The sequence below is a fragment of the Zosterops lateralis genome (assembly GCF_965231275.1).
Source record: "Zosterops lateralis genome assembly, chromosome: 28".
NCBI lineage: Eukaryota > Metazoa > Chordata > Aves > Passeriformes > Zosteropidae > Zosterops > Zosterops lateralis.
Window position 1 is genome coordinate 177,981 of NC_139788.1, and position 25,195 is coordinate 203,175.

Here is a 25,195-nt window from a genome sequence, read left to right on the forward strand (position 1 = left end):
AGTTTTTCCTACCAGCCTAGGCTGTGGGGCACTGACCTGGGGATAAAAACATACTGAGTGCCAGCAAGTGAGCAAATGGAAGGGAAAATACTTTTGTGAAGGGAAAGCAATGCTTTCTCTTCTTCCCAGGATGTTTCCTGGCACCTGTTAGTGCAAGTCAGTGCCGTAGTTGTGAGAGGGGCTCTCTGATGGCACTGGACCACCTTGCCCTTTGCAAGCCATGGGTGTTTGGGGCTTTGCAGGGCACGGGGAGGGGCCTGAGGCTGTTCTGGCAGGAGAGGAGGGGAAATGCATCTTGAGCTTGGAGAAGAGCATCAGGTACTGATGTTTTCAGTTTGTGTTCATGGAGAGCCTGCTTTGCATGGGGGAAAAATTGCCCTGGTGGAGCCGATTCTGATGGTTTCCCTGCAGAGGTTTGGTGCCTGGCATGAACTTGGCTTTGAGATGGTGTTTGTATATTAAAGCCGCTGAGGACAAGGTGTGTGTACTCAGAGTGGAGGGAAGGAAGGGATCTGCTTAGTGAAGCTGTTTCTTTGGATGCAGTGATGCCTTTGCATCGCGGTTGTGTTCTCTTAAATTTACTTTTTTTCTTTTTTTAAATTCAAACTGTCCTGCTGCTAAGCTTTTCACTTTCCTCTCTGTCACTCCTCTTCCCCAGTAACACCCTCTTCTCTCCTAGTAAGGGAAAGGGCTGAGCACATTTAGAGCAGCTCTGCTCTGTGCCTGAGTATTCCATGTGATGTCAGTCATTGATGAAAGATTTGAAGGGAAAGCAGAGGACGGTGCTGGGAACAGATTGCTTTATTCCTAAACTCAACATCATTACACGATACCTTGTGGTGGGGCAGGAGAGATGAATCAAATACAAGCATAAATCTGTTCTTACTCAGAAGTCAGCACTATATTTGGAAGATGAGCAGTTGCCTCCTGATCTGAATGAGCTTTGCTATCAAATCTCCAAAAGCAGGATTGTTAATGAACTAGAAAACCTGCCTTCATCAGAGATGCTGAGCTCCAACCCCACCAAACACCCAGCAGTCATTTAAATGCAGAATAAAACTCCCCGGTGTGGAACGTACAGCTAGAAGCTGCTGTGAACTCGGATGTGGAGCAAGATACAAGTTCTCACTTGCATGATGGTTGGAATGAGTTAATGAGAGGCAAAGCTGTACCAGCACAGCAGCTGCAGCTGTGCCAGGATAGCCTGGAGCAGGTCTTTGGCCAGAGAGTCTTCCTGCTCAGGACTTGAGCAGACCTTCAGGACAGTCACCCATCTGGCTATCTCTGTATGACAAGTCTCTAGTCAAGGCTGATTTTGTCCCTTAGGAAACATTGCTAACCTGGACAATCTCTGTCTTGCTCTCCCCAGAGCAGTGTCCGTGTTACTTTTGCCTGTTTTCTTGCATGTATTGCACAGAGTGGAGAGAACTGTATTTTGGTGGTCCTGCTTGGTACAGGCTTTGGAGATTTTGATCCTGATATGAGATGAAATTTGCTGCTTGCTGAATAATTGGTGTCAATCCTTGTCAGCAAACAAAGAAAGCCACGTGGTACCTTGTAAGGGATAGCAAAGATAAAGGGGGTGTGGTACAGTTCACTGGCTCAGGGACAGCCCTGACACTCTCCCAGCAGAAAAAGCAGCAGGCTCAGATTGCCTCTCCATCTTTAAGCCTAGCTTATCTCTTAAAGAAGACTTTCTTCTTTAACCTCTCCTGTTGGTGGACAGTGCCTGAACATGAGCCCAGGTGGGCAAGAAGGCAAATGACACATGGCCTCTGCCAGCACTAGTGTGGCCAGCAGGACCAGGGCAGTGCCCCTGTACTGGTCACTGGTGAGGCCAAACCTTGAATCCTGGGGTCAGTTTTGGGGCCCTCACAACAAGGAAGACATTGAGGGGCTGGAGCGTGTCCAGGGGAAGGAACAGAGCTGCAGAAGGGGCTGGAACAGCAGGAGCAAGTGGGGGAGCTGGGGTGGCTCACCCTGGAGAAAAGGAGGCTCAGGGATGACCTTCTGTCTCTCCACAACTCCTTGACAGGAGGGGGCAGTCGGGGCAGGATGGGTCAGGGAACAAGGGACAGGAGGAGAGGAAATGGCCTCAAGCTGTACCAGGGGAGGTTTAAGTTGGATAGGGGAAAACCTTCTTAATGCAAAAGGTCATCGAGCACTGGTACAGGCTGCCTAGGGCAATGATGGACTCCCCGTTTAAAATCCGTGTAGATGAGGGACTTAGGGGCATGGGTTAATGGTTAGACTCTTTCATCTCCAAGAGTTTTTCTGACCTAAATGATTCCATGATTCTATGGAAATGTGGCAGCAGGGTATCCCTTTCACTTGTCCCACCCTGTCAGAAGAGACCATCACTCTCTGAAGTGGTGTCAAGTTCTAGGGCCTGCTTAGCTCCGTGTTTTTACTTTGTTGCTTTGTAAAGCAGTGAAAACAGTTCTCATTGTGGTGTTCAGAATAGCAGTGCTGCCCTCCGAATTACCATCTAATTAAATGAAAGCAAAAACTCCAAAGCAAGTGAGCTTTCTGTTGCATAAGAAAAGCTGTTTTAGTTGACCTAAAAACCGACATTGAAAACCAGCCTAAACAGAGATGCTTTCCCTCCCAGCTCCACGGGCCGTGCAGAGCAGTTGCTACTGTTCTTGGAGAGGCATTCATGCCTTGGCAGCTGTGAGCCCACTTCAAAACAGTTACGCCTTTGAGACTTGCTTCCCTTTTGCTTGATGGTTGGAGAAACCCTGCTGTGGAGACAAATAATTAGAAATAAAAGATGGCAGCTTAATGATTATTAGCTTTTCTGACGCAGCCTGCAGTGAGTGCAGGGTGAGAATGGTGTCTCCAAGCTGCTGCTGCATCTCCTGCTCCAGAGATTTACAGTGTGCACTGTTACTGTGCAGCCTCAATGGACCTGCAGAATGCCCTGAACTAACAGAGTTGTTATTTTAGTAACATACCTTTTCAGACTCTTGGTAATTAACTGTGACAATGGCAGGCAGTATGGTTCCTGTCCTCAGCTCCCTGTCTCTCCATCCATGCCCACAGCTTTCCCTGGCAATGTTATTCCCCTTGTCCTCCTCAATTTCTTTGATTCTGTCTATAAATATGAACCACTTCGGGTTTTCTTAATAAAATAAGCATGGAAAGTTGCTACCTTAAAAAAGCCTCAAAATGCCTTATTTTGAGCTCCAGAAAATCTGGCAGCAGTGGGATGCTATCCTCTGGGATTCTGTCGTATTGATATTAATCTTTTTGAAGCTGGTATCCATGACTGCCAGTTTCAGAGGTTAATATGCTGCATTTCAAGCAAGCTGAGGTCTTTTTAATTTGTGATATGGAAATGTGCACCAATTAATCATTGTGCACCTGCAGAAATGCCTCTGGGCAGACTTTGGCTGTGCTCTGTTAGGTTCTGGGAACATCCATAGGCAGGACTCAGAGTGATGAGTTTGATCCAGTTTAGTAGCTCAGAACCTGTGAGGTCCAAGGACGTGTCAGGCAGAGGATGCAGCACTGAACAAGGTGGTGCAGAGCTTCGGCTCTTATTTGTGGAAAAAAATAGTGGTTACAAGTTGTATTTGTTCTCCACAGGTAAAGTTTAACTTAAATAAGTGTTAGGTTTGGCCAGGGGTCCCTCACTGATGCACAGGTCTAGCCCTCAATCACCAATTGCTTTCTATTGACTAGTGCTGGGTTCATGGCTTGTGTGAATTTGCTGCCTGGCCTATGGATTAGATGGAATGTGTTAATGCAGACCCGAAAGCTCTCTGCCAAGTATCTGCCTCAAACTTACTGCTAGGTACGCACTAGTCCTACATAAACCCTGATCTCGAAACTGTCCTTCCCCAAACCAAAGAGCTCAGAGCATTTTGAAGCCAAGGGGTCTCTCTGCCCAACAAGAGCATAACAGTGTGCAGTCAAATCTCCTTCACTGAATTGGTGCCTTTCTGGGGAGAAGCTGCAGCTGAAAACACATCTACCTGGTGTTATTTAAAGAATCCAGAGCCTCTCTTGGCTGCAGTTTGACTCGTCATCCATGCGAGGAGTAAATCAGCCCCTGACATCTTTTGTTTGTAGTGCAGCGTGGCTGCCTCCCAGCTGGAGCTCCGGTCTCTAGGTGGCACTCACTGTTATTTTTGGGTGCATTTCAAAAAAAGCTGTGTAGCTGAGCTTGTCCCCCACTGAAGGGACAGCTGCCTCTCTGGCCAGGCTGGCTGGTCCTGCTTGGCTTAGGATGCTGATGCAAGGACTTGAACTTCTTCCTGCTGCCCAAACACAGGAGTTTCCAGCAGCATCCTTAAAGAGCGGTAGGCAGTCAGGTGCTGTCTGTGAGTACATTTGTCTGGTTTTAGTTTTTTACTGAGACTGCTGGGACATAACATGCTGGTAGGTGCTTGGAAGGAGGGTGAACTCTCGAGGTGATGGAGGTGAGTGTGCTGTGGGACAGTCTGAGGCTCCTGTGATGGTTCTTTCCATGGTTCAGTCAGTTTTTTAGGTTGTTTCTGGAGCTCAGGCTCATGCCACACTGACTCTACCTTTTCCTGAACCTGCACTGCTTGTATTCACAGCATCACCTGTAATCTATTCTCCAGGATTTGTTAAACTCTTTCCAAATCCTTTCAGTGCAGCCACTTGTGTGTTTAATACTTCCTACTCATACTTGAGAGGAAAAGTATTTCTCTGTCAATGTAGAAACATTCACTGTATGAACACTTGATCGTGCAGGCTGCAGCTGACCTCCTCTAATCTTTAATGGTGCATCTTGGCAGAAATATGCTTTACACGCTGACTCTAAGCCCTAAGTCTAAACAAAGCTGGCTCTCCAGGAGCTGTTCTTCCCTGCGCTGGCACACAGCCTGGAGAGAACTGAAGCTCCTCTTCTGTTTTATTCCTCTTTCTACTTGGAGTTTGTCTGCTGTGCTGCAAGGCACTGACTCAAATGAACATCAGCTTCATACAAATCAATGAAATCCATGATGGGAGCTTTTCATATCAATTAACCAGATTGCAGGTGGGATGGGAATTTCTGGGTGTACAGACTTAGTTCCCAGCCACCCCCTCTGCTTTCCCCATCTGCCCAAAAGGGATCCATATGAGCCAGCCCAGTACCAAAAAGATCTAATGGCTAAAAAATGGGATTCTTCTGCCCACGGAAAAGAACACATGGGTTTAGTTTAGCAACAGCAGCCTTTAAAGGCTACAAATTACAGCAAACAAAAGATAACTCTCCAGAAGGAAACCACAAAGAAAGGATTGGAGAAGCAGTTTGGATTTAGCACAGTTGGAGGTGAACTGCCTGATGCCAAGTGTGATTCCAATACCTAAATCACTCAGTCTCTTTAGTTTTGAGGGTGCTCCTTTGTGGTGGTGGGTTTTTGGGCCCCATCAGTGTCACTCCTTGGCCCTTAATAACTATCTCAGCAATGAATCGATGGTTGGTTTTGGAGAGTGTTACTATGAGCTGGACTAGATTTAATCTTTGGTTAAATACTTGACACAGAGCTAGGTGAGTGTAGATGTTCCAGGTTGCCTTCACTGTGCACACCATGAGTTGTAGCAAAGCAGTGCACACTGTTCTAGGCCTCAGTGAAAATTCCTTGAGTTTGCAGTTCAGTCTGTCAGAGGCTTTTCCAGCAATGAATTCTGTGCTGGAGAGAAGGGTGGGCAGGGGAGAAATACAGCATGAGTTGAAGCATCTTTTCCTTCCAGGTGAATCATTTACCTGCAATATCTTAATTCTAGGTCACCATTTTACAGGAACACAAAGCTTGAGAAGTCAAAGGGATATTTCCTTTCCTCCTCATTCTTGTCTTCTGCTCATGGCCAAATCAGCACTGCTGATGGTGACAGCAAAGCTGGAAGAGGAGCCAAGGGCAGAGGGCCAGGAGCTGGCAAAACTGAGCCACCTGCTCTCCTCCCACCTTGTTTGCTCTTGTGAAATGGCTGCTCCTGCAATGTCACTTGTTTGCAAAGCGTGTGAGTGTGGCACAGAAATGGAGTGTGCCTGTTGTGTGTTCACATATGTGTGCATAATACAGCTCATTTAGAGCAGAATGGATAAAGGATTCAGCTTAATTTTTTTTTTGTTTTGTTTTCCTAGAACTTGATGTAATCTTGAGTATTTAACTTAAAATCCTGCTTGCTTTGGGGTAGGGAGCACAGCACCAGTATGATGCACAATTGCTTTGTTTAGATTGGGAATTCCTCAGTGGAGAAGCTCCTCAGGGCAAAGAGGAGAGCTCTGTGGCTCTTATTGTTGTGCCAGTAATGCTCTGGGCAGTGTTTCCCAGCATGGGTCTAAACTAGGAGCCCTGTTTTACAACAAATCCTACCAGAAGTGTATCCTGTGGGGCCTAGAGTGCTGGATCACCTTAAAGATCTGTTCTATGAAGAACTTAACTTGAGCTGGATTTAATCTGCTAACTGGATGCCCCTAGGATGCTGCAGTGTGTCCTGTTAAGGTGCTTGCAAGTGTCTGCACATTGTGCAGGCAGAGGGCAGGGTTTGGCATTGTCCTCCATGACCCAGTTGGTTTGCACTGACCAAATCCATCAGGATCTGAGCGCTCCCAGTGCCCTTTCACCTTACGAGGAACAACCTCTGCTTAGCAAGGCAAATGCATGCCTAAAATGAATATAATTCCTGCCCTTATTCCTGTATCTAGCAGGCAAATACCAAGAGATCCTGACTTATTAAAATAATTCTCTGTCTCTGAATGACTCCCAGAAAGCGACTTAAACCAGCTGTAATTGGGAGGGTTCTTTATATAGTTGCAATCCAGGCTTGGCACAGGGCAAACTGTTCTTATAGTGAAGAATTTAAGAAATTTCCATTACTTCCTATGGGATTTCAGAGGTCAGTTCAGGGCTGTGTAGGAAGGAAAAAGTTAGAAGCTAAGCCAGTGACTTTCAGCAGAAGTGTGATGGTGATGGGTGTATTTCCGTGTGCACAAGAGTGGTGGTTTGGGGTTTCTTTTTTCCTTTTTCCACATATTTTCTGCTTTCTATAAAAAATTGCTTTGGTATAGGCTCAGATCCCTTTGCCCCAGAAGAACATTTTTCAGGCTCTCATGGCATAGACCAAGTGCCTCTTTTTGTGTCTGATAACTCAACTTTTTAGTTTCCCTTCCTTTAGCTTTGAAGCCAATCTCAGTCATTTATTTGGGATCTGAAGAGATGACAGCATCCTCTGCCCTTGCGCACAGCACGCTGGCAGCTTGCACTAGTGCTCCCTGTGGATAAATGCCTCACCTGGGAATACAACATGCAGAGCTGCTGCTCTCTGTCCTCAGCTGCTGGCAGATGGAGTTGGGGATCATCTGGTGATCTGAGCACAGTGGATGATGCACTGTGTAGTGTTAAATCACTGCTTTGATGTGAAGTTTTTGTTGCCTTGGTCTCTCCTCCATGTAGTCTGCCGTGTGTGGTGTACAATGAAGCAGTGTGGGTTTGTTTGCTTGTTTTTCTTAGTTGCAAGAGGCTGTTGCCAACCAAAAATTGTGGTTTCTTTGCTCCATGTTTTTGTCCTCAAAGCCTGTTGGACTGGTATTTCTCTCCTGGCAGTGTTTTAAGCCCACCCATGGGTGAGCAGTAGCAAAGGCAGCAGTTGGGGTGGGTCAGCAATGAACATTTGATGCTCCTCCATGCACTGCCTAGGCTATTAAAAAATGTTAATTTATTACACTGGGGACTTAAATCAGAGCTTCAGGCCATGTTTCAAAGGAACTATCTGGCCCCAATGTGGGAGCAGTGACTTAGAGCTGCCAGACCTTTCCCAGCCTGTCTTTTTTTAATCAGATGTGCCCATCTAAGTCCAAGGAAACCATCAAGTAGTCCAGATTTAAGACAAAAATATCTGTCTTCCCTCTCATTAAGGAGCTTTTTGCAAGTGGTCTTAGCACTGAGATAAACAGGAGCTGCCCCGTTCTTCTTGGCAGAGCTGAGTGCAATAGACACATAAAGGAGAAGGGGTAAATAGCTGTGAGAAGCATGTTAATTTTTTCTAAAAATCTGGGTATTTTTAACTGCCATAGAGCACAAATGCCCTCAGTGAGGCTCAGCATGGTGATGGAGCCATCCCAGCCAGGGTGTGCATCAGCCTTGGGTATTATCTGCTGATGAAGAGGCAGGGAGGCTGCTCTTAATCCAAGCAGAATAATGTGCCTGAGACCTTAATTCTCTTTGGGAGGCAAACAGAGATGCCTTGGTGCCAGGTGTATTTTGGATTGAGCAAATATAAGAGAGGGATTTGTTTCCTGAGCTGGGCAGGCTGGCAGCAGCCTTTCTGGAGCCTTTGGAAGTGCTCAAGAGGCACCGGGCAGCGTGTTTTGCTCTGATGTACGTAACAGGGAGAGCTGGACAGCTCTGCTTGACAAAAATAACTGATTCTAATTTGGCTGTGAGCAAGGGAAATCCAGTCCGCGCTGCAGGGATCCCAGGGCAGGGGCAGGGCGGGCTGTGAGGGGCTCCTGAGGGGTCGATTGTTGACCAACCCCTCGCCATCTCAACTGTTGCTTTTTTGGCTTGCCACAGACTGAGGCAGTACCTGTGTGATTATGAATGGCCTTATGCTTAAAAAAATGAAGAATATAATAACAGCATAAAGAAAACCCCAACTCCCCCCTCACCTATCTTCATACACTCCTCCTTGCTTCTTCATCACTCCGGTTTCCCTTCATTGCTGGGCCACGGCTTTCTCTGGGAGGCAGGGAACGGTATTTAAAATCTAGGTCACGGAGGAGGGGGAGCGGCGCCGCGGCCCGGGCGGGCAGACCCTTCCTGCCCCTTCCTTCCTACCGGGGCCGTGCGGCGCCACATTATCGCCCCCCGCCACCATCACCTTAGCGGGAAAGGGGCGGGGGGGCGGTGTGAGGTGTGTGGTGGAGGCAGGAACAGGCGGCAATGCCGTTATTTCGCCTCTGGCCGGCGGGGTGTTGCTGTGGCGGGCTCAGGAGGCGCTCGGGGCGCTCCCCCGGTGCCGCCCGCGGGAGGGAAACGTGAGGGGACGGCGCGGGGGGGCCGGGAGGGGGCGCGCGCTCCCCCGCCCGCGCTGCTGGCCGCCGTTTCCCCGCAGCCAATGGCGAGGCGGCGGTGGCGTCCCGCCCCGCTCCTTTGGCCAATGAGAACTTACTCCAGTGTTGTGGGGGGAGGAGGCGGGGCCAGCGGGCAGAGCCGCGGGCGGGCGGCGGCGGGCGCGGAGCGGAGCGGGCAGGGACGGGCAGGAGCGGGGACCGAGCACGGGCCGGGCACGGCGGGGCCCCGGGGGTGCTGCACCGCAGCGGGGGCTCTGCGGGGCCAGGCGTGAGGCCGGCGGGCGCCGCGCGCGGGGGCGGCCGGGTAAGTGCGCGCGGGAGCGTGTGCGCGGCGAGGGGAGCGCGCGCGGCCTTTGCGCGGCGGGTTCGTGTCCGCGAGCGGCGCGTCGGCGCGTGCCCGCGGTCTGTGCGCGTGTGCGGTTGTGCACGGTGTGTGTGTGTGTGAGAGAGCGTGCGCTCGTCCGCCAAGGTGCATCTGTGCACAGCCTGTGTGTGTGTGTGTGCGGTCAGCTCAGCGTGCCTGTGCGTGTAAAGGGTGCGTGTGCGGTGCTGGAGAGCGTACGCGCGGTCTGCACGAACACGCTGCGTGTGTAGTTTGTACCGGGGGTGTGTGTTGTGATCGCTATGGGCTCTGCGTCTGAGCGCTGCGTGTATACGCAGTGCGTGTGCAAGCCGTGCGTGTGTGTGTGCACCGCGTGTGTGTGCACGCCAGGTCAGCGCGGGTGGTGGTTCTGTGTGCGCCCTGTGTGCGTATGAGCTGTGCGTGTGTGCGGCGTGTCTGTGTGTGCACAGTGTGTGTGCAGGGTGTGCACTGTGTGTTTGCCCTGACCAGAACCAGCGCATCTGTGTGTGCACTGTGTGTGCACTGTGTGTGCACTGTGTGTGCACTGTGTGTGCACTGTGTGTGCACTGTGTGTGCACTGTGTGTGCACTGTGTGTGCACTGTGTGTGCACTGTGTGTGCACTGTGTGTGCACTGTGTGTGCACTGTGTGTGCACTGTGTGTGCACTGTGTGTGCACTGTGTGTGTGTGCGCGGCTCGTGTAGGAGCACTCCTGGAGCTGTGTGTGACATGGAGTACTGGAAGTCAAAAGGCTGAGGCTCAGCCCGAGGCAGATCCTGCAGGAGGCAAGAAATGGGGATAGCAGGACAGGACACACAGCTCCGGGGGGACAAGAAATGGGGATAGCAGGGTAGGAGCACACAGCTTAGAAGGGATGGCACCCCGTGTCCCCCTTTGCTGGCCGAGGTTGCTGGGATCCCCAGCCCTGCCCGGAGTCCCCTGTGCAGGAGGAGGAGGAGGAGGAAGAAGATATGGCGGGGAAGCGCTGCTGGGGAAGTGCTCCGGGCTCTACACACCAGTGCCTGCTCACCCACCCGTGGGACAAACGTGGATCTGGCTGTGGTCTGGCATCAGTCGGGCAAGGGCTCTTTCCTGGCCGTGCATCCTGTTTTCCCCTGAATTCTAGCTCAAGAAAACACCTTGGCACACTGGGAAGTGATGCTTTTACTGGATTTTCCACTGAGGCATATTTTTATTTCCTATCTCCAGTGAGGCACCATTTGTAATGAACATGACTCCAGAAGGTCTGGAATGAGTTTGGCATCTTAAAGGAATCTTGGATTTTTGACGTCAGCAGGTGAACTTCAGGCTCTTCATCCTTGGATGTTCAGTGGAAGTGTTGACTGAGTATCCACAGCATCTGACTAGGAGTTTCTCCTCAAACATCTTTCCTTGTGTTCCCAAATGTGGGCTATGGGCTGAGAGCCTCTTCATTTGGGAGAACCGTGACAGTACCTGTAACACAGCTGAGTGGATTTTTCTTTAGCCCCTTAATGCAATATTTCAACTATTTCTTGGAAAAAGCCCTAGAAGTCGGTCATGCTGGGTGGGAAAACCAGAGATTTTTGTGTCCATGCTGGGTGGGAAAACTCTGGGTTCTCCTCAGGTATCCAGGTCAGGGATCCCTGCTCCTAGTGGGAGCTTCCCACCCCTCTGTGGATGGAGGCATGTGTGAGTGGGGCTCTGGTGGGGAGGCAGAGCTGAGCTATACTGGTGTGCCACACTGGGTCAGTGTCTGAACTTCCTGGAGCTGCTTTCACATTCCTGGGAATAAGCTGTGATGAATCCAAGGGCTTTAATAGGACAGTGTGAGGGTCCCTGCAGCAGCCCTGTGGATGCAAATAATTTCCTGTCATAAACCTTACTTTGTACTTTTAGACTCCACTGCAAATCTATCAGCTTCCTTCTAACTTCTGTGCAGTTTTCCTAGAGTGTTAGGGAATAGCAGATACTCAGGTTGTTCAGGCTTGGAGCTGTGTTTGTTGCTGTTGTGTATTTCTCCAGGGAAGTTCAATATAAAGCTTTGCATCAGGAGTAGAAATTGCATTCTGGGCCTGGGGATCTTTTGCAATGATTATTCTGTTTCTTGGTGCTTGGCTTTTGCTGTAATCTTGTGTAGATTAAGCAGGCAATGATGCATAAAGATTTTCCTTTATATGTCTTATCTACTACTGTTCTGTTAGTTTCTGTTCTGATGGTTTCTTAAGTTGCAAAGAACTGTAGGATGCAGCATAGCAGGGATTTATCTTTGTCCATCAGATGGATTAGGTAGGAATGTTTATGGCTTGTACTTAATCCAGATTAATATTACTAGTTTCTTTACGTTCAGTCGGTTGTTTACGCTTGTTTTCTGTTTATGTAAATTTTTGCTTGTGTAATGCCACTCACATTGTGTATTAAAAGCCAGTGCTTTTAATTTGTCCATGTAGATGGACTAAATCTCTCTCTCTCTTTTCTTTTTTTTTTTTCCTTTTTTTTTTTTTTAATGAAGCAGTTCCTCAGAGAGGGAAATTGTGTGGGCTTGGGGGGTTGTGTTCAAGCAGTCGTACTCTTTCAGGGCATGCTCCTCCAGACCTTGCTGCATTTCTAATCCAGGATTTTTAAACAAATTCTCATGCCAGCTTGCTTTAGCTGCGGTGCTCAGAGCAAATGTCGACAGCAATGCTTTGTAATTTATAATTTATAAAGTCTCACAGCGCTTGAACTCTGGTGCTTGTGGGGGGGACTGAGAATTTTGTGTCTCCCTTATCTCAATGCAGAACCTAAAAGATGCAGGAAGATGAGCAGCTCAGGCGAGTGTTTCTTTTTGGAGGTGGTGGGAGAGTCTGCCTGGTTGTGTGGCCATGGCCATGGTGCTTCCTTCCCACATGTGTATTTTTGGGGAGCAGCCCAGTCCATCTGTTGTGTGGGTGAGTGCCATGGGATGTCAGCCTGGCTTTCAGACAGGGTCACACTATGGGATAACCCTCTGCTGGAGCCCAGACCTGTGGAGGATCCTTTGTGTTGTCAAAATTGAGTTGTCCTTATGGTGATCAGCCCAGCCTGAGGTGTAACCCCAGCAAAACACGCCGTGGCTGGAGCCTGGGTATGAGAGTGTGCTTTGAAAGTGATGGAAGAAGAATTGGGCTAGTTAGCTATTTCTATGAAAACCACAATTCCTTTGAACCCTCCAGTCACTGGTTGTAGGCTGATTATTCTGCTTCCCCGCCCCATGGAATGTGTGTGTGTGAGAGAGATAATAAAAGCTTTTAGTTAAATAAATAACTAAGCTGCTCACAAGGCTTTATAGTGGAATCGCAGAGCCAAACCCTTGGAGGTGGAAGGTGGCATGTGCTGCTGCTGGTCCCACAGGATCTCCTTGCCTTCCCGTGCTGGCATGGCCTTGGAGTGTGATTCCATATGGACTTTTCACCCCTAGGGCATGTGTGTCACCAAATATGAGAGCAAGTGGGCTGTAAGTGGGGACAATCTCATTGTGTCCAGGGTTCCAGGCTCTATTTATTCCCTGTTATTCAAACTCTGCTCTGAGGACAGAATTAATAATTCCCACCTGAATTCATCTGCAATGCCTGTGTGCAAATGAATCAAAAGCATGAGCTGGTCTTTGCAATTCACTCATGAGGTGGTCTGGATGCTCCAGGGCAGCTTTGAAGGGTGGTTTGGTTATATCCCATTGACATGGAGCATGATGGAACATTTTATGTTCCAGCCCCAGTTTCTGCCTCTGTGAGCTGCCTGCAGTGCCTTGAGCCAGGCACTTACAAAATGAGAAACGCAGCTGGGGAGTTTTAGGAGTCGTTTGTCATTGGGCAGGGGCTGGTTCATGGAAGGATAAAAATATACCCTGGCATTGTCACCTTCACATGTACATCAGACATGAGCCAATGGGACCCTCCGGGGATGCAGCCCCTTGGAGAAGAGCAGTGGTGAGCTGCCATCCTCCTGGGACAAGGGAGTCCTCCTGTCCTTCATGTACCATGAAAACTCAGCTGCTCATTTGGTCTGAAAAGTCTTGAAATCCAGCATTAGACCAAAGTTTTCTGGCCTAAATACCTATTTTACAACTCAGTTGGTTGGCAGTCAGTTGACAGGCAAGATGGAAATTGTGTGTTTAAATTGTGGGGGTGGTTGTTGGTCTGAAGTCAAAAGAAGTCACCTAACCAGCATCCCTCTTTCTCCTGCATGAGTGTGTGTAAGTGTATTGAGGCAGTAAAAATACTATTTGTCATGTAAGCCTGACACAGACAGAAGGCAGACCCCTATAGCTGGTAGGAGGAAGGGGGTCACATTCCATGCAAGAAAATAGCATTTTTAGGACCATTAGTAGCAGGGAGAAAACAGGTGGGATGAGTATCAGGCGCTTCCCTGGTGTCCCTCCATCCCTCTTTCTGGGAAGTACCAGCACTGCTCCCGTGTCCCTCCATTCCTCCTGGGATTGGTGCTGGAGGCTGATGCTGATATCGCTGCTTTTTTATCTCCAACTGCCAACTTGAAAGATGAGTGTGTGTGTGGTGAGAAGCTCGTGAGAGTCTTGGTGAATATGCACATGAAATAGCAACATGATAAACTCCGTGTGGACTGCCTGGTCCAGCTGCGGGAATAACTTTCATTGAGGAAAAGCTGGAAGCTTTTGGGGCCTGGAGAAGAGTTCAGGTGCAGAGAAAATGTGGGTTTTCAGCTGTTTATATGTATTTCTAGTCAAAAGGGTTTAAAGACCTCCGCACTTTCTCGAAGAGGGGGAACAACTAGAAGAAGAAACTGTTTTGGAAGGGGAAGAATGTAGGATACATATATACTGCTTTTCCATGGATTTTTATGTGCAGCCAGCCCCACTCCCAGGTGTTCAGTGGAAAAGGGGTCTTGCAGACATGTGAGTTTGCTGACTCTCACAGATAAGCTGGCTTCATTCTTTAGGGCTTTCTGAAAAAATTAGTATTGTCAGATGGCCCTGGAGAAGGGAATTTATCTGCAGTGGGAACAATTGCATCAACATGGGAAGGGTATACTGGTGATAGTGGGGGAAAATGGCCACATGCTGTATTCTTCTGATACTGCTTGTAGTGAGTGCTATAGTTTATTCAGACTTCTGGAGGGGGCTTTTATTGTAACTGCTGCTTCTGTTATTTCCATCAGGTCTACCTAGATGCTGCCTGCAAAAAAACACTTCCTTTGTTTATGGGTGACAGTATCAGTTTGCTCCCACCTGTCTCTGCTCTTTCCTTTGCACCTCCAGGAAATGGTGGAGTAAAGCTGGGGTTGGTTGATGAGGTCAGAGCAGCTGTTGTGCCCATCCTGGTGCAGGACCCCATCCCTGCCCATCTCTGCAGTGAGGTTTGGGATGCTTCATCCCCTTGATCACGAGAACCCAAGGGACTCGTGGTCTCCAAGCATGTTCATCTCAAAAAATCACCTTTTTTCCTCTGTTTACACACTGAAGCAGGTTTTTTTTGTTTTGTTCTGAAGCAAGATGCTTTGAGTAGCTGGTATCTCCCATCCCCTCAGTTTTGGGGCACCAATGCAGAAAACATTCCTCTTCTTGGTTCAGGTGCTCTTTCCCATTGGATGCCAGTGGGGAAACCAGCAGTGGCATGGTTTAGTGTACAGTGTTAGTGGCAGTGTTAGTGCCTTCATGTTTTGCAGGTGCTGCTCTTGGCTTATTTAAAAATGATTGACTCTCTTCATCTAGCCTGGTGATGATGTATGGCAATATTCCTTTTGCAAATATGTGGTTTATTAAAAAAAGAGTCCCTGTTGCGTGATGAATCAAGAGGGAGCGCTTGGGGAAAGTGAATCTATTAGTGTTACTTGCCTGCGTGCCTCCGGAGGCAGGAATGGGAGTAGATAATGGACATGAGGGATGAATTCACAAAGCAAGGAGGCTTGCGATTACAGAGAAATTTGGTATTTCACTGTGATGCTTTTCTTGCAGGTTTATTTCTTTTTATAATTGAGCTGGACTCTACAGCATGAGCATTGCTTGATTATTGCACTGGTGGGTTTGGTCTGCACAGTGCTAATCACAGCAAAGGCTGGCAATCTGGGAATGAGAATACATTATATTATACACAGCATATGCAAATACAGTGGAATTAAACTTTTTTCTCCTTTTTTGAGGTAGATGCCCAGCTACATCTGTGCCAGCGATAAGGTTCTCTGCAGACACAGGTGAAGGAGAGGTGCCAGCGCCCTGTGCTGGAAGATCCATCACACACAGGTTCAGGAGGTTGGAAGGTGTGCACAGAGCTCATTGGTGTCTCAGTGAGGAGCTAACCTGGTTACAGGGTTGGTTCTGTTTGCTGGGCTGATGCTGCTGCGGGAAGTGGTTGTACATTAACCATTTCTCATGGTTTCTCAGCACAAACAGTTGTAAATCACTCCTGTAGTGGGAGCAGACCAAAAAGATGGTTTTGCTGTGCAGAGGTACCACACCCTGCCTGGCCTTTGAAAACACCAATGTAAGGAAACAAAGAGCTCTGCCCTTTTGATGTATTAACTACAAAATCAGCTGAAAAATTGTTGATAGATTCTGCTTGTTTTGGAAACAGGTTAACCTTCTGAAACTTCTGACTGTGGCAGAAAACCAAGGAGGGATGAATTACACTGAAACTGAGGTTTGATTAAATTGTAACTTTCATAGCACTTCAGCTTTACCACTAGAAAAACACTATAGGATCAGTGAAGAGCATTCGTTTGGTTTTTTTTTTTTTACTAAAACACTCGTTCTTATAAATTTTCTAGACTGGAGGGGAGAGAATATCAACTGGAGCTGCAGCTATGCACCTCTGAAACAGGAGGTTTGTGAGTGGGTGGTTCCTGTCTACCTCAAGTGCCTGCTTGTGTTTTTCCCCAATTCCCTTCAGCAGAAACACTCCCCGAGAAAATATTTTGAGACATTTCTTTAAAACAGAAAACAAGTGGAGAGAGAAAAGCACAGGCCTCTCTGTTGTAAAGCATCGTCAGAGCTTTGCTATTGGAGCAAGAGCATTTGGGATTTAGGGAAACAGGGCAGACACGCAGCTGGCTGCACCTCACGAGATTGAGCATCATCTCAACATCCCCATGTCAGCCAAGCCCAGCAGTTGCTCAGTTCCACATCTCCAGAACAAACAGCGACTGGGGAACGTGCAGTTTTTGTCTGTTTTTCTGAGTTAATCTCCTTGCCCTGCTTTCCCACCCATGGACTGTGGTTTTGCCTAGTCACAAGGTATTTCATGGGTGCAGTCAGTGCAGGTGCTGCGAGTCAGAGATGTCTGGGGATGAGTCATTAAAGCTTAGGATGGGGCAAGTTTCTTGAAAACAAGAAAACAGGCTTTGTGAAAACTTAAAATTAAGAATTGATTCCTAGACACAAAGATATCCCGACCTCTTGGTATCGGCAGTGATGAGCTCTTTGATGGTGCTTTGGGAAATAGGCTTGAAATTTGTTGCTGTGTTTAAAAAATAGTGTCTTTACTGCTCCAAGCAGTTAATTATATTCTTTAAAAATGCAGATTGGAAAAAAAATGCAAATTGGAAAAAAATCAGCTTGGAGCAGTGCAGATATTTGATTTTTAAGTTGATAATTTGTCACACAAGTAATTAGCCAGTGTGGTACTGAGCACCGTCCCTTCTGGCTTTTGTGGTGATCATATTTGTGATCTGCACTTACTGTGGAGAAAAATGGATGCAGCACTTGCATTTTAGTTGGAGGACTGGCTTTTTTTGGTTCAATCATTGTAAATGAGAATGTATGTGTTTCATTTGAAATCTGAGACCTACCCATCTGGTACTAATGAAATGATTGGTATAAGCAACCTGCAACAGAAGCCTATGCAGCCATTCCTGATTTCCCAATTGTAGGAGCATCTGTGGATGGCGGGGAGAAGGAACTCTGCAGAGCTGAGATATTCCAGAAACACGGGGGTTATTGCAGGGCCGTGGGTAAAAAGGGCTTTGCCTTCAGCCACCAGCCTGGGCTGGAGGGAACCCCAAAGAGAGCAGTAAGAGAGCTGGGGTCAGAGAGTGAGGACCTTGTTACAATACATTATATCTCCTTTTGTGTTGAATATTCTAATTTACAGTGACCAACCGGCGCAAGATACAAAACCTACAGACTTTGCCTGCAGCCTATGAGAACTGCTATATTACCATATCATTACCATATTCTAAACTCTAAAGACTACTTTCTTATCTACCTTTTCCCTGATGCCTTGGCAGGGTGGAGAGGGGCTGCACCCTTGGGTCCTTTTGTTTTCTGTCCTTCCACCCATCTCCAGCTCATCCCCGTCTTCCTGCCTGCCATGATCACATCTCAGAGCTGCCCTTCATTTCTATTTCACTCACAGGTTTTACATCTCCAGTATTTCTTACCAGGCAATCATATCCCCAAGCCTTTCCTATCCCATCTTTCCCAACACCCAATGGCATGAGAATTCGTGTGCTTGTATGGCACCTTCTTATTTTAAACCATACTGGAGGTTGGTTTTGCTGCTTAAAATGAACTTCTCTAAAGTAGCAGCTCGCTGGGTGACCACTAATTGATAAAATTGCTGTTCTTAATATGAAATATGTTGTGGGTTATAGAAGCATGTTCTGCTGCTCCACAGTATTCAACACTGTCCCAGATGTGGGACGTGTTCCCTGTGTCCCCGTGCAGGCGTGTCCCTGGTGTGAGCAGTTCAGGCCACCATGGTGTTCCCTGCCCGAGTGCTGCAAGATGGACTTTTCTCAAAAGCTGTGTTTGGCAAGGTCTGGGAGCAGAAGTGAAGCACAGAGAAGAGTTATTCACCTTTTTATTTTTCCTCTTGTATTTAGAAGTCTAGCACTGATCTTCCCTGCTGTTGTCAATACTGACTTCTGCAGTGCTGTTGATGAAACACTTTGAAAGTGCACTGCACCAAGCAAAGAGAAACACATTTTTGAGAAAGAAAATTCTAATATTAAATTAAAAATAAGTAGATAGTCATGGTGAAGTGCTGTTTCCTTTTGGCATATTGCTGTTTCATGCAAGTGGCACTGCATCAGTGCATTGTGCAATAGAGATCTATTTGTAGAAAGGAAAAAAAGAGGCCAGAGTTTACAGGATCTTTCCCCAGTCCGACAGAAGGATGTTTTGCACTAGGGGGATTATAAAATCTAAGTAATGTGAGTTGCCAAATAACTTGTTATGCTGCTGTCTGCAGAGGCCACTGTGTGAAGGCAGATGGGCATTCTGTGCCCTTCCTAAAGCTCATGCTGTGCTCCTGTGTCCCTGTGCTCTGCACAGGGAGTTGTTTTGGGTCTTAACCTTATAGGCCTGTTGTTAATGCCTGAACAGCTCAGTTCTTGGTATAAAGCAACCTGTGCTTGAAGAGCCATGGTATTCAGGCTTTTCTCCCATAGAATTTGGGGTCTTCATCCTCTTGGTTTTGAGTGCTTTGCCAAAGGCGCTTAAAACTCACACAGCACTGGCTCCTGTTGTTGGTGTGTGCCCTTAATCCCGGAGATTTCTGGGTTAACATCCCCAGGCTTGAACTGGTGCTTGTGTTTTGTCGAATCCCATAACAGGAAAAACGGGTATTTACTGCTGTGAATACTTGGGGAATCCGAAGGGTTGCTGAGATCTGGGTGTTGAAGCTGTGATGCTCCTTGTCCTTTTCACCAAACCTGCCCTTTATGCTCAGGACTGTTAATCCACCACTGAGAGAGGAATCTGTTTCTCCTCCCAGAGGAAAGACTTGGTGCTGTGATGCTCCAGCTCTGTGCAGTTCAGCAGACAGCGGCCTTGTTCACAGGGTACTCTGTAATTAATGTTGGCTCTTGAGCGCTGAGTAATTGGGAGCAGTAATTGGATGGTAGCTTAAAGAGTAGGAGCACGGTTTAGTAAAACAAACATGCTCGCAGTCATAATGTCAGCAGGTAAAACGCCTGGGAAATAGCAAATCCACACGGCAGTGACACCAGCGAGGTCCAGTGCAGGTGCTTCAAAGCCAAGGCAGCGAACCGAAGCCTGTGGAGTGGAGCAGGGCAGGTTGTCTTCTCCTTCCCTGGGTGCTGAACAGGGGACACAGCCTGTAAGGCAGATACTTTTTAAGCATCTCCCATGCTTAGGAATAAGAAAATGAAACATCAGTGCTGTGGAGTTGTAGTTCATTTCTGAAGAATTTTTGCAGCTTGTTTAGCTGGGAAGCTGGGGTGAGCTTAGGCTGTGCACTGATGTTCTAACCAGAGACCAGATCATTGCATTTGTTTCTGTCTTGTTTTTGCTTTTTACTCTTAAACTACACTTCTTGCCACTGCCAGGACTCCCATTTCTCTACTTTCATTTTCAGCTTACACTGGCGAGGAGGTGCCTCCCAGCCAGCTCAACCTGCTCAGACCTCGTTTGTACGTTCATCATTTTCATCTTAGTGACTATTTACCTTCAGATTGTGTGTATAGAAAGAGAACCTGAAAGAAGTGCAAAGGAGGTGATTTAAGAATATATTTATTGGGGGACCAAAGAGTGGGGTTGGCAGGAGCCGCTTAGCTGGGGCACCTGAGTGAGCTCATCAATGCTTTTTGCACTCTTCACTCTTTCACCCTGGCCTCATTTGAAGGGTCTTCTTATGGCAGTTTTAGCCTGAACAATGATATCACCAGAGCCTGCAGAAAAGAGGATTTGTGTGGCATTTTATTCCCTTGTGCTGCATGAATGTGGATTTCAGCAATATTGTTGTGTGGCTCCTGCTGTCAGCAGCATGGTGAAAAGAGTGCCTCACTTGTCTGGAATTGTGAATCTGGGACTCCCAGCCCTTTAGCAGCATAATTTTAACTGGGGCTCTCCATTTAGTCCTCAGTAGTGGACAAGACCAATTGATTTTTGGATCAAAAATACTGAGAATAATATGGTTTATTCTTAATTTGCTGTTGCTTTTGATACTTGATAAATACCTGAGCTACACTGAGTCCCTGTGAGTCTGTGTAGCTTCCAGCTGGATGAAGCACTCTTCGGCTCAGTGTGGTTTCAGCTGTGCGTGAAGCAATTGCACAACTAGGATTTAAATATAAAAAAGGGAAAAATAAGCAAAACTTCTCCAAAAGAACATGTGGTTGTTCCTACCACCATTTTATTGTTGGGGGTTTGTGTGTATACAGACAAGCAGACACTTTGAATAGAATGAAGATTATTTTGAGACCTAATTCATAAAATAACTATCAATGGGATGCTAAATTGTGTATATAAGGCCAGTAGCTTATCCAGAAAGCACCACTAGCCCCATGTACAATTTATTTTAATAGGGAGAAATTTAAATCACCTACTGTTTTCTGCATATGCTTTATCCCTACTAAAGAAAATATTTTGTCTTTATTGGCTCTTCATTTATTTAAAAATAGTGCAATGTTAAAACAGTTGGAAGCTGTTTATTGTTGTCTTCCCAGCTGGTTGGTGGCCAGCAGTGTCTTGGCTGTGCCATGGCAGGTTGCACTGGCACCAGTGGGAGTGGAGAAAGCTGGTTTACAATTTCCGAGTTCTGCCCCAGTTTCCCCAGTGCACATGCCCACCTGACTTCATGCCCAAGCTCCCTTTGATTCCCTCAGGGACGTTAAACTTCTCCCAGTGTGGCATGTAATACAGGACAAAAGGGAGAGGACTGGGGAGGGAAGTGTAAGTTGGTGGGGAAGAGAGTCCTGGGCAGCCCCTGGAAGTGGGGAGGAGGTTGTAGGGAATCAGGGAGTGGTGGAAGAAAGAGCAGGTCTGGTGCAGCCAGACAGGAGGGTAGGAGAGATCCTTTTAGTGCATGTTGTCCACAGCTCCTGGGTGGAGCCGTTTTTGGATCAGCAGGATGAAGTGTGGCTGGAGGGAAGGTGCTGCGCTGTTTTGTTCAGAAACACGAGGGGCCATCCAGGAGCACCAGTGTGATACCCAGCACTAACCCCGCTATGGTGTGCTGGGTGGCAAAGGTGGGTGTTGAAGAAGCAGAAAATACCTCTGAGAGCCGGTGGAATGTGGCCATGTTGGTATTTGTTCAGTGAAATCACAACCCGTGACAGCCTCCCACACCAACCCATCCAGCGCAGAAAGGAGGGCGGCAACCAAAAATATGAGCAAACAGCCCCTGAATGTGGGTGCAAAGTGTATTTCTGACCACTCCCTGCTGCACTGAGGGTGAACACAACTTCCTTTTCCTTTCTGTAGTCTGAAGAAAATGATGTTTGTGTACATTTCCTCCACGTAAATAATTGCAGGGACCCTGGGCTGATGCCGGACCTGAGCAGAGGGTGATGCAGGAACCAGCATCGATCCTTACTTGGGTCTCCAGTGGTGAAAAAACCCTCACAATACCATCTTATCTTCCATCCCATTCTTTCAATCAGTGCTTTCCCTTCCCCCCACGATGGTGTTTAATATCCTGTTCACTATTTCCTCCTGCTTATAGGCCAGGCTGCCGGCTGGAGCTCAGCTGCTGTGCCCTGGTGAGCCATTAGTGCATCAGGATGGGATCTGGGGCAGTAATTCAAAGCAGGAGTGAGCACAGGCTCCCGGTGGGATAATGCTGCCACAGCTCTGTGGGCAGGCAGAAGGTGTCAGCGTCATTATTTTTATTCTGCAGCAGAAATGGGGGTGATAAAGTGCTCACTGGGTGTTTGCTCTCCCAGAGGATCAAAAGGATTCCTGACAGCTGAGCAGATGAAATGAAGCATCCCCATTGTCTGCCTTTAACTGAGCTACTGAATGGTGATGGGCCAAAATCATCAGGATAGGCATCAGGAAATGCCATCCCTCCATCCCGGGTCAGTATTGAGAGGATTACCTGAAATGATCACTTTTTTGCTGTAAACTTCTGAGAGCTCTGCTCCCATTCCGAAGCCTCAGACTGCCAGTGGTTTCTCTACTCTGGAGTCACCTGAATCCTGCCAAAGAAACAGGTGATTACTTAATGAAAATAACATTTCCAAGCTGTGTGTCATGTTAAAGCATCCAGAACACCAAGTTGTGTCTTCTCCCTGTTGGTGACACTGCACAGCCAGTGTGGGAATTTGACAGCAATTTTGATTCAAAGCCATCTTCAGTGAAAATGGTTGTTTGTAAATGTGTTGCATCAGATGTGTCAATGGATGTAATTAAGGAATGAAGACTGCTGCACACCCCTAATTAAGGGGATTAAAAACTAAAGCTGCCTGATTTCACTGCTGGATGGAGAAAAAACAGACTGGTGGAAACAGCTGGAGGCCAAGTCTTGGGGGGTGGGAGCAGTTCTGCAGTCCATTGGCTCATGAAAGGAGCAGCTCTGGGAGGTGGCAGGACTTAGCTGCTCTGCTGCATGCCCATAACTGACTGCTGACTGCACATGATGGTATTTAATTGCTGCTTCACATTCCCCTTCTGTTCCTGGTGGAGATGGAAGGATTTTTATCCCTGCTAGCCATGCTGGGTGCAGCCTTGGGAGGGGGACAGTTGTGTCACCCCATGTTAGTTTGGTGATATTTGATGGCAATTTTGAAGCAGTAAGCCCAGCTGAAAGCCAGGGCTGAGGACACTTTAATCCAGCTTTTTCAGCCAGCTTTCACGAGGGCTTGGTAGAGGACAAGCCTACCGCTTGTTCTCCCAGTCCTTCCTGTAAGTGGTTCCCTCAGATAGTTCAAACATTGTGCATTTCTTGTGTGCTAATAACATCAGAATAACTGCATAATTATGGTTATTTTTAATGAATTTGGGGCGTTGTACCAGGGTGCGGCAGATGTATTTGAGGCAGTTGAGTGAATGCAAATTGCATTACAGCCGTGAGGTAACAAATGAAGCACTTAAGTGCGATGTCCCTGGCACACAGGTGAGGAATAGCCCGTGTGTGTGAACCCGGGCAGTCAGTGATGGAGCCTGTTAAGAGGTTTTAGCATCAAACGTTCTTCTGGCTCTTGGCGTCGCAGCGGTTCATCCTGGCAGGGGCTTCTGTGTGTGTATGTACGTGTGTGCAGGGCTGGTATTTATTTAGCAGGCAGCTCTTTATCAAAGGAGCGTGCAGGGCCCTCTGGGCTTCTAATTATAGCTTTGGTTTGGAAGCAACCAAAAGGAGAGCAACAAAAGCGAAAAGTGCTTTACTCCCATTCTTGGGAAGCTGTAAGGGAAGAATATGAACCCTGTTATGTTAAACCTTGAGTGTAAATGAGGCACAGTGTAAGTAAACACATCTGTGTTCAGGCAGGAAAAAAAACCACCTTATGAATAATTCATGGAAAAAATCCTCCTGTTCAGCTGATGGAGAGCTATTGCTTATTTCTGTTGAACTGTTGCTTTAACAAGTGGAATGCTGTAGCAGGGAGAGCCATCCTCACATTCAGCGGTGGCATTGTCATCTCTGCTGAGCTGTCACAGCCACCGCGGGTATTCCTTTGGTGCGGAGTCAGGAGTGGCTGTGATGGAGTGACCTGCTGGGACAGAGTCTGTCCTTGCCATCGCCTCCCTGTGATGGAGTGGCTCGCTCATGCTGCTGTTGTAAGCACCGTTCCCGCTGCTTTTCTTTGCACAGCTTTCTGGTGCCTGCTGGGTACCCGTGCTCCCCGTTTCCGCGGGAGGTTGGTGGAGGGAGCAGCCTCAGGATGTTATCTACACCACGCAGGGGCTGAGCTGCTCGTAGGGTGGGGATGGGCTTGGATGGATCCCTCCCTCCCTCTGCCGGGTCAGGCAGATACGGCTCTTTCAGCTAAGGAGGATTTTGGAGTGGCTACTGCCTGCCAGGCTGAGCCCCTGTGTCCCCCAGGAGGGTTTGGAGGCTTGTTTCTGCAGAAGCAGCCCTGTCAGACACTGTGTGTTTGAGACCAAACCATGTTGTTTCTGCTCTGGCCTCTGCTGCAGAGGGAAAGGGAGCCCCGAGAGTTACTGCTTGCTACTGAATAGGAAACAGCACTTTTATTAAACAGATGCTTTTCTTAGTCTTCTTTGTCAGCTAGGAGGAGGAATAGTCTGTGAGCAGCCTGATTTTGCTGGCAGTCTGGTGCATGTGCCTTCTCCATGTCTCTGTTCTGGGTCCAACTGCTCAAGTTCAAGTGAGTTTTCCAGACAGGTCCCACGCGGGCAGCTTTTCCAAACCCATTGCTGTAGACAAGGCCCCAGTGACAAGTACATGTTTTCATTTAAATTTCAGCACTTCACCAATGAGCAAAGCCCATGAATTTCCATGTAAGGAATTCTGTAGCATCCAGGAGGATTTTTGAGGATATGGAGGAGGAGCTCTCAATTCCCTTTGGTTGTAATGCATTTACTGCTCCATTTAGTCAGGTCATTTTATAAGCCCAGTCTTCAATTTGACATAAATGATTTGCTTTCAGCAGATGGTGAGCTACTATTTTTGCCCTCATTTAAATAGGAAAGCTGTACGATAGCAAGAGATGGGAGAAGGCCACGGTGCTGCTGACATGCAGTAGATTACCAGGGCTGGTCTGGTGAGAATTAAATCCGGGCAGTTGTAATGTGCCATCTGTGTTTGTTGTGTTGGGTGGTTTATTTTTCCCCTATTCAATGGGGGTCCTGAAGTCTCCTATTACCCTCCAGGTCAGGCTGAGTGACAGCATCCTTTTTGTTCAGGATCCAAAGTACCGGCACAGAAAGATGAGGCATGTTGATTCTAAGAGGGATTATAAAATGTCAGCTCTAATTATTCCTCTAATAAAATGTATTAAATAAATTCTGAAAGGTTCTGAGTAGTTAGAGTATTTTAAAGTTGTTTGAATTTCTGTTGAGAGACTTATTTTATTGCATTTGAATTTCTTACTTTGTTTGAAAGCCCCAAGCAAACAACTCTCTGCTATGGTCATAGAATCTCAGACTGGTTTGGGTTGGGAGAGACCTTTAAAATCCATCTCATTCCATCCCCCTGACATGGCCAG

The 25,195-nt window shown here is 47.5% G+C and overlaps 1 protein-coding gene across 26 annotated transcripts in view; it reads left to right on the plus strand.

Moving 5' to 3' along the window:
* The window catches only part of EPB41 (erythrocyte membrane protein band 4.1), an 80,916-nt gene that overhangs the window by 9,146 nt on the left and 46,575 nt on the right, over positions 1-25,195 (plus strand). Inside the window, exon 2 of one of the 26 annotated variants that reach the window (XM_083879239.1) lies at positions 10,583-10,670. The exons of the other annotated variants lie outside the window; for them this stretch is intronic. The gene's annotated coding sequence lies outside the window, so the exon portion shown is untranslated. The remainder of the gene's footprint in view (positions 1-10,582; positions 10,671-25,195) is intronic. 26 annotated transcript variants of the gene reach the window in all.